This window comes from Grampus griseus, assembly GCF_964374135.1.
Source record: "Grampus griseus genome assembly, chromosome: 12".
Taxonomy (NCBI): domain Eukaryota; kingdom Metazoa; phylum Chordata; class Mammalia; order Artiodactyla; family Delphinidae; genus Grampus; species Grampus griseus.
The window spans coordinates 76,805,586-76,813,636 of NC_139006.1; positions in this window are offsets into that span (position 1 = coordinate 76,805,586).

The window sequence follows — 8,051 nt, forward strand, 5'->3', positions numbered from 1 at the left end:
TTTTCTTGTCAACATCCCTGGATATAACCGGCCCAATTAGGTCCATTTTTGATGGGCCATGTATTGTATGTGAAGATGCCTTATGGATGTTACTCCAGTTGCTTATTCTCACAATAACCCTAGAGATGGGGGCTATGCCCGTCTATTTCACCAGGAAACGTGGGATCAAAGGAAGTGGGTAAAGCCTCCAAATTGGTAAATATCAGGGTTGGGCTGAGCTCTGTCTGATTGCACAGCCCACACTTCTTCCGCTGTGACTCAGGGCCTCTGGACCATGACTGGGGAAGGCTCTCTCTGGCTTTACTGTGATTGATGCATCCCATGGGACCTCTGACCACCCAGTGTTGCCAAAGCCATCAGTCTGTCCCTCTCCTTCAGGAGCACCAAACCAACACTCTAGACCACCCCCTGTGCAAGTCCCCGCTAGGACCCCAGGAGCAGCAGGACCTCCCTCCCGCCCTGGGGAAGCGCTCAGGTTACCTGGTGTTGGCTGGCAGGTTAGCATATTTCTGCCTGAGGTGGCTGCACCCAGATAGCATCGAGAAGGAAGTGGGATTTTAGAAGGGCCTGGAGCCTCAGTCCAGACGTGGAAAGACAGGGCAGAGGCAGGGATCTCACAGAGGAGATGCGTGTGCCCGTTGGCTATGGAAGAAACAATGAGGAGATCTGTGGGAGGGCTCAGCGTGGTTGTGGAACCTGAGGGGAAAGGTAGGAGCCCAGATTGAAACTGCGACGGTGCCGGGGCACTGGTGTCCCGAAGGCCTGCTGACAGCAGTGCCCAGGGCTGTGGTGTGGACACCAGAGCTGCCTTGTTGTGGGTGTATATAAAAATAACGCATCTATGTATTTACACACACACATAGACACACACATCCCTGGGGATGGCATTACTGAGCCATAGGTTATGCAAGTACTCAGCTTTGGGAGATACTGCCGAACGGTTTTCCTACGTGTTCTACCAGTGCCTCTCTGTTTTTCTTTATTATTATTATTATTGTTACATCATTACTGTTAATGATTATTTTTTCCACCTATGACTCTTACCAGCCCCACTGCCATTCCTGGAGTAATTATGAGCCGGGCACTGTGCTACATATGACATATATTATAATTCAGCTTCCACAACAATCCTGTGAGGATCTGTTTTAGGTGAAAGGAACCGAGGATCAGAGACATGAGGAAACTCGCTGAGCACATGAGGCTAGTAAGTTGCGTTGTTAGGATTGAAACCTCAGCTCTCTGACTCCAGAGCCCATGTTTATAATCTCTATGCGTTTGGTTGCATTAAAAAATTTTCACTTGGTATCATCTGATACCGCTTATGTGTGGAATCTAAAAATATAATACAAATGAACTTATTTACAAAACAGAAATAGAATCCCAGACACAGAAAACAAACTTACGGTTACCAAAGGGGAGGGTGGGGGGATAAATTAGGAGTTTGGGAGTAACATATACACACCACTCTATATAAAATAGATAACCAACAAGAAAAGCACAGAAAACTAGACTCAATATCTTGTAATAACCTAATAATGGAAACTAATCTGAAAAAGAATATATATATGTGTATATACATGTATATATATATATATTATATATATATATGGCACTGAAGCACTTTGCTGTACCCCTGAAACTAACACAACATTGTAAATCAACTATACTTCAATAACAATTAAAAACTTTTTTTCACTTGGTGAATTAAACCGTTACCTTCAAGGGCAGATTTTCTTCTGTTTACATTAAAATGAAATATTATGTTAAATATAAGACAAATGAATGTAGATAAGGAGAAACCTTAGCTACATATTTACATAATAAGCAAGGCTTCTAGGAATGTTTACTTTTCAAACATTCCTGGTTAGCTAATACACTTTTTGAAAATTCTGAGCTTTTTCCTTAGGGGTCGTATTCAGTCAACTGCATGCCATTTGCTATTTAACACCACATTTGTAAGCCTTCTCTTTTTAAATTTTTGCTCTTAGACCTGAAACTGCTTCTACAACATCCTTGCCCTCAATTCCACCCGCTATGGTGGGAAGATTTAGGAGATGGGCATTCCCCTGTTCAATGGCTTCTGTCCGGGTCACCATCATCCACCCCAACAATAATAGCTGCTCGTTTGTGAGGGCTTTCAAGAGGGGATCAAAGTGTTTTCACTAAGAGTAAATGACTATTTCTGACCCCCAGGTCCTGCCACGAAGAGTGTAGATGGCGTTATTCTCCTCTAGAGATGGGATAGATCCTGATGTGCCCCTGGAACTTCTCCTCGCCTTCCAGAAGCCTGGCCAGACCCATGTAGCTCAGGCCAGACCCTGAGCTCATGGACTGAGCCCTCCCTGACTCTACCACAGGCTCTCTTGTGCCTCCCACAAAGGATAAATAGCAATACATGCTTTTGATTGATGGGAAAAAAGCATCTGCTTGGGCAGGTCCTCCATGGGTGTGAGTCGCCGTGGCTGTCTCTTAGACCTGACAAAGGCTTCTTTGCTCTCTTAAAAAAAATCACTCAGTATTTCTGAAAGTGAGCCTGGAAGAACAGTCGTTCTGTGGAGATGAGAACCTGATATGAAAATCGGAGTCCATGGTTAAAAAGTCTTGAAAAGTTTGGGTTGAACAGAGTTAACCAGGGTCTGCAGTCCTTTCTCAGCTTTTGAGAAGTCAGTCAATGTGCCTTGTGACTCTCCGGGGGAGGCGTGAAGACTGGTTTCTTAAATTTATAGGACCTCTGAACCTGCTGGTCATACTGCACCTTGGAGGAATTTTGTTTTGTGGAGGAAGTTCTGGGGAAGGTAAATTTACCAATATCAGCTTGAGGAGGAAACCTCGGTTTGTCAAGTTGCCCTGTGGGCGGGAAGCCTGGATTCCGGCTCCAAGCCACTCACCCTTTCGAGGGCTGGGGTTCCATTCGAATATGAGGAAAGGCGTTTATCTCAATGATCTCTGAGATTCCTCTTCCTGCCAGTAACTACAGAATTTGTTTGTAAATCCACCATCAGTTGGATTTTAGAAACACTTGAATCTTTGAAGAACTGTGCTGTAAACCAACTCACGTCCTGCAATAGTCTAAAAGTTTTGTTCTTGTTTTGGAAAATGAATCCTTTACCTTTTGGTTGCATTAGGTTCACTTTGGGGGGAAGTCCCTAATCAAAGCGTATAAGGAACAGACCTCCCCACAAACCTCAGCTTTTGGTGATTTGGGCTAATTGTAATTACTGAACACAAAACTTGCTGACAGGAAGACACTTAAATTAATTCCTGAAAAAGAAAGGGGGAACTGAGCAAGTTTAAGAACAAGAGGTGCTCAAATGTGTACAAGATTTAATTCTGAAATTCTGTAACTGCACCTGTGGAAAGTATCTTTCGATAGAACTTGTTTTTTTTCTTTCTTAAATTGGATACATTTATATTTCTTATCAAATAGAATAAAATGGAAGCTGTCAATTTTGCATAATCTAAATCTGATGAAACATTCAAGAGACTCATAAACTGAGATAACTTATTTGACACATTTTGGCTTGTAGAACAAATGTTCTCTGAAGAGAGACACAGAGACTGTCCCTGTGACAATACTGGAGCTGGATTATTTAAGCGTTGCGATAAAGTCTGAATTCAGACTATTCCTCATGTAGCAGAATTTGCTCTGAGCTTAACAGGTACTTCAGCACCTAGAGAGAGACTATTTTCTCAAGAATTTAAATTTTATTAATCATCAAATGCAACTTTGAAGATAATTTCTGGCAATTTTATGAAAGAGTTAAAAATACATCATACTGAAAAACTGCAATCTTCAGAGAAATACTAGTGACCGATTTAGAGACCAATATAATTAAGACAACGTTTAAACTACACGACAATAATGATTCTGCTTATGTTTATATTATTTTTTTAACGCTCAGATAATCGATTCTAGGAAGTTTTTTCTTTCTCCTATTTTGCTTGTGTGCACAGACACATGTTGCTTTAAAATAACATTTTATTTTTGAAAATAGTTGTTTTTGTACAGAAATCTTGCAAAGCCCACCAATAAAATAAAATCAGTTTGTCAAGTAAATATTTCATATATGCGTATGTATGTCTGTATTTTAATTGGTTTTGGTGTCCTTTTCACTTTCAGAAGTGTCTGGTTTGGAAGATTAACTATATGGTCACACTTTCTATAAAAGACAGTATGAAAACAATTGTCTGCTCTGAAAGTGTCAACAAAGACAGAAAAGATAAGGGGAATCCATGTAATGTGATGGAATAGTCAAAATACTGTCAAGAAAAAGCTTTCTAATGCCCAGTTCTTCATCTCCGCATTGGCCTTGGGTGAGGTGTTTTTCATTTTTGCTGAGTGAGGTTGTTTCTGGTTGTTATCTCAAACCTGGCCCCATGGAAAGGGTTTGTTTCCATGTCTGGATTGATGCCAAGGCTGAGGGAAAGGAACAGCCCTATGACGTAGAGTTGAGGATAAGAATTCACTGGAGGAAGATTCTGGAACCGGAGGTGTCTGAGAATCATATACGCCTTGGGAAGGCATTGGACATTTCGCAGGGCAGGGAACCCGGATTTGATCCAAAACTTGTGCAGGTCTTAAGGAGCTGAGAGACACCAGGACTCCTTGGTCCTGGTTAGTCCGGGTCTCCTTGGTCCTGGTTAGTCCGGGTCCGAGTGCTTTCTGTCATCTGCAAACACTTTGGAGGCAGTTCAGTGTAAAGAGGCTACTGGCTTGGGATCTGACAAGCCACGTACTAGTCCTAGCTCTCTCACTGGAGAGCTGGTGTAAATTTTGGGGAAATCAAACTTAGCCCTTGTGGCCTATGATTCCTCTGTACAATATTGTTTCTAAAGTTCCTTCCAACTCCAACAGACAAGAAAATCGGTCTTCTCTCGTCTGTTCCTCTTATCTTCCACTAGATGGCGCCGTTTGTCGCACTCTAACGGTGCCGCTCAGGATCTCAAACTTATCAGTTGTAGTAGCTTTTAAGACACGTCCACTCAGGCAGTGTCTGAGACCTTCTGCCCCTGCTTTTCTGGGGACGTTCTTGAAGTGCTTGCTTCCCCTTGCCTCGAAGACACAGCCCTCTGCAACTTTCCCTCTGCCTGCCCCTTAAATGTTAAAAATCCTTAGAGCTTTATTGTGGAGCCCCATTTTTTTTCCCCCATTTTGTTTTTGATACAATTCCCTGGCATCAGTTGCTAGGTCTCCCTGCTGGGTTCCAGCCACATATCCAGCTGCCCCGTGGACACCTACAGGTGACACAGACACAGCAAGTTAAGGACCCACGCTGAATTCACCTTCTCTTTTCCTGTTCTCTTTCTTCGTATGTGGCCACACCATCCACCCAGCGGTCCAAACTGGACTCATATGATTTTCCACAAGAGTTTCCCGCCTTCACCTCACACAACCAATCGCTACATTCTGATATGTCTCAAATTCACCTACTTCTCTGCTGCTACTATCCTGATCCAAACTCCATGTTTCTCCTCTGAATAATAGAAACAGACTCTTAAATGGCCTCCTGTTTTTCTTTTCCTCCATTCGTTCATACTGCAGTCATATATAGATATTACATATGTGATATATACATACATATCACATATGCATCTATGTATACATATATATTCTTGTATGAAGAGATATTTGTAAAGAAATGTATGTAAATATTTTGTTTATTTACAGGTGTCTACTTCTCACCCCAGTGTAAGGGCCACGAGTGAGGTACGCGGGCCTCTCACTGTTGTGGCCTCTCCCGTTGCGGAGCACAGGCTCCGGACGCGCAGGCCCAGCGGCCATGGCTCTCGGGCCCAGCCGCTCCGCGGCATGTGGGATCCTCCCGGACCGGGGCACGAACCCGTGTCCCCTGCATCGGCAGGCGGACTCTCAACCACTGCGCCACCAGGGAAGCCCCATAGTTTCTTAATTGTTCCTCCTTTGTTTCTGCATTCCCTCACTTCCCTGATTTACAACTGTTTGAATCTGCCCTTTGGTATTCAGGAAGGTCTAGGAGGCTGAAGTCTTTTGCCTGCAAATAAGACACGGAAAGAAAGGCTTTTGTGCCCAGGAGAGCTCCACACAATTCTACTCGGTTTAACTTCCAAGTTATAATTACTGCACACATTTTTTAGCTCCCATGGCAGGCTTCTGGTGGGACAAAGCATAGTCTCCATCATGGTGGAATGTGTTGGGGAAATATAATTAAAAATATAATCCTCCTCCAACCCAGAAATTCTTTCCACAAAGAGAAAACACTTTTATTATTAAGTAAGCATTAAACCAGGCAATTCGGTAAGAAATTGCAAAGGCAGATACTGTTATACAACCAAACAGATACAGCACATTACATACATATTCTCAAACAATAAACAGTAACAAGTTTTCAGGTAAGAGACTTCACGGCGCCATTTGTCACACAGAGTTCATCCTAGATTCACCTGGTAATTAGGGTGACCATCTGGGTTAGCTAATTGCTTTTATCCAGAGGAAAATTAAACTTCTCGTATCTTTAGGATGGGAGGTAGTTTTGCAACTTGGCCCTTTGATTTCAGTGCCTACCCTTCAACAGAAGCTGGGAGGTAGGGTTGCTATCTCCCCTGAAATTTCCATTTCAAACATGGAAAAAGACATTCCTCTCCCATAAAGCTAACAAAAGGCTTATTTAGTCTTCAAAAGGAGATATATATATATATATATATATATATATATATATATATATATATATATATATATATATATATTTCAAAGAGGAGAAAGTGCTTAGAATTACAAATTTCCTAAAGTAAATGCTGCGAGGAAAAGGAGGGGAGGGGAATCTCTTCTTTCATTTTCAACGGGAAGAATTAAGCCTCTTATTTTTAATTTCTATTTGTCCTTACAATTGCTACAATGACCTTGTGTTTTTTCATTTAATGTTAAGGCACTTACCCACAATCTGATTATCACAGCTGTCATATCTTACTCAAAAATTTATGTAAGATAATATGGTCATTAATATACTTTCACGTCTCTCTTTAAACCCATTGCACTGTTTTCCTTCCCATTGTTTTTACTGTCTTGAGCGAGTACTCCCAGATGTTTGGAAATACTAGTCACCAAAACCACTTATTAGAACTACAGAGTATGGAAAACAGTGAACCTTTGTGGACAATAGGATAATTGCAGAGCATTCTGCTTTGTTTAATATGAGTCACGGTTTATTCCAACAGCAGCGGTTTATGTTGTACTCTGTGTTCCTAGCCAGTGGATAAGTCTATGAATGCAAATTGTGATACTGCTCTAAAAGCCATAGTAAGGTCACACTAGATCCTTTAATATCTTTAATCTTAGTTATTTTAAATTGGGTCTGTGATAGTTCCTACATACATCTGTATCATCCTGGAGTCTGGTTCTGTTGATTGCTTTGTCTCTCTGCACAGTGGGTCCTTTTCTTCTTTGTGTATGTTTGTGAGTGTGTGTGTCTCACAGATTATTATTGCATATCAAATTTTGGGTGTGGTACAGCAGAGAAAGAGGGAGATAGCCTTTATGCTTAGAATGACTCTTCTTTTGCCATGTAATTAGCATGGGGTATGGAGTCATTCTAGATAGGATCTGAGCTGAGTCTGGATTTTGTTGTTACGATGGTTGCCTTCAGTGCTGCCCTGGCTTTCAATTCCTGTGGGGTTACACTGTGTTTGGGGCGGAGGCCTGACTGCTGGAAGGTTTCTCTGGGGGTCTGCACCGCTGCTATGGGAGTGACAAGGCTTGCTGCCCTGTCTCAGAGGTTAACGACTTCTGTTTCTTGGGGGAGAAGAATCAAGTGGGGCTTTTGGCCTTCTTGCAGTGGCAGCCCCTTCCTTCTCCACTGAGTGTGCCCTGTACCCAATCCTTCCCTTGAACACCCAGTGAGCCTCTGGGGAGAAGACTCAGTGGGTATAAACTCCCTGCGTGGCTGTGGCTCTGAGGGTCTGTACCGTCACGCTTGTCTGGGGCCCTGCCTTCCCCCATGTCTGCCCCAGGCATGTCAGCGTTTGCATCTGTCTCTCCTTGGGGGCACAGTAAGTCCTCTACGTATGAACGAGTTCCG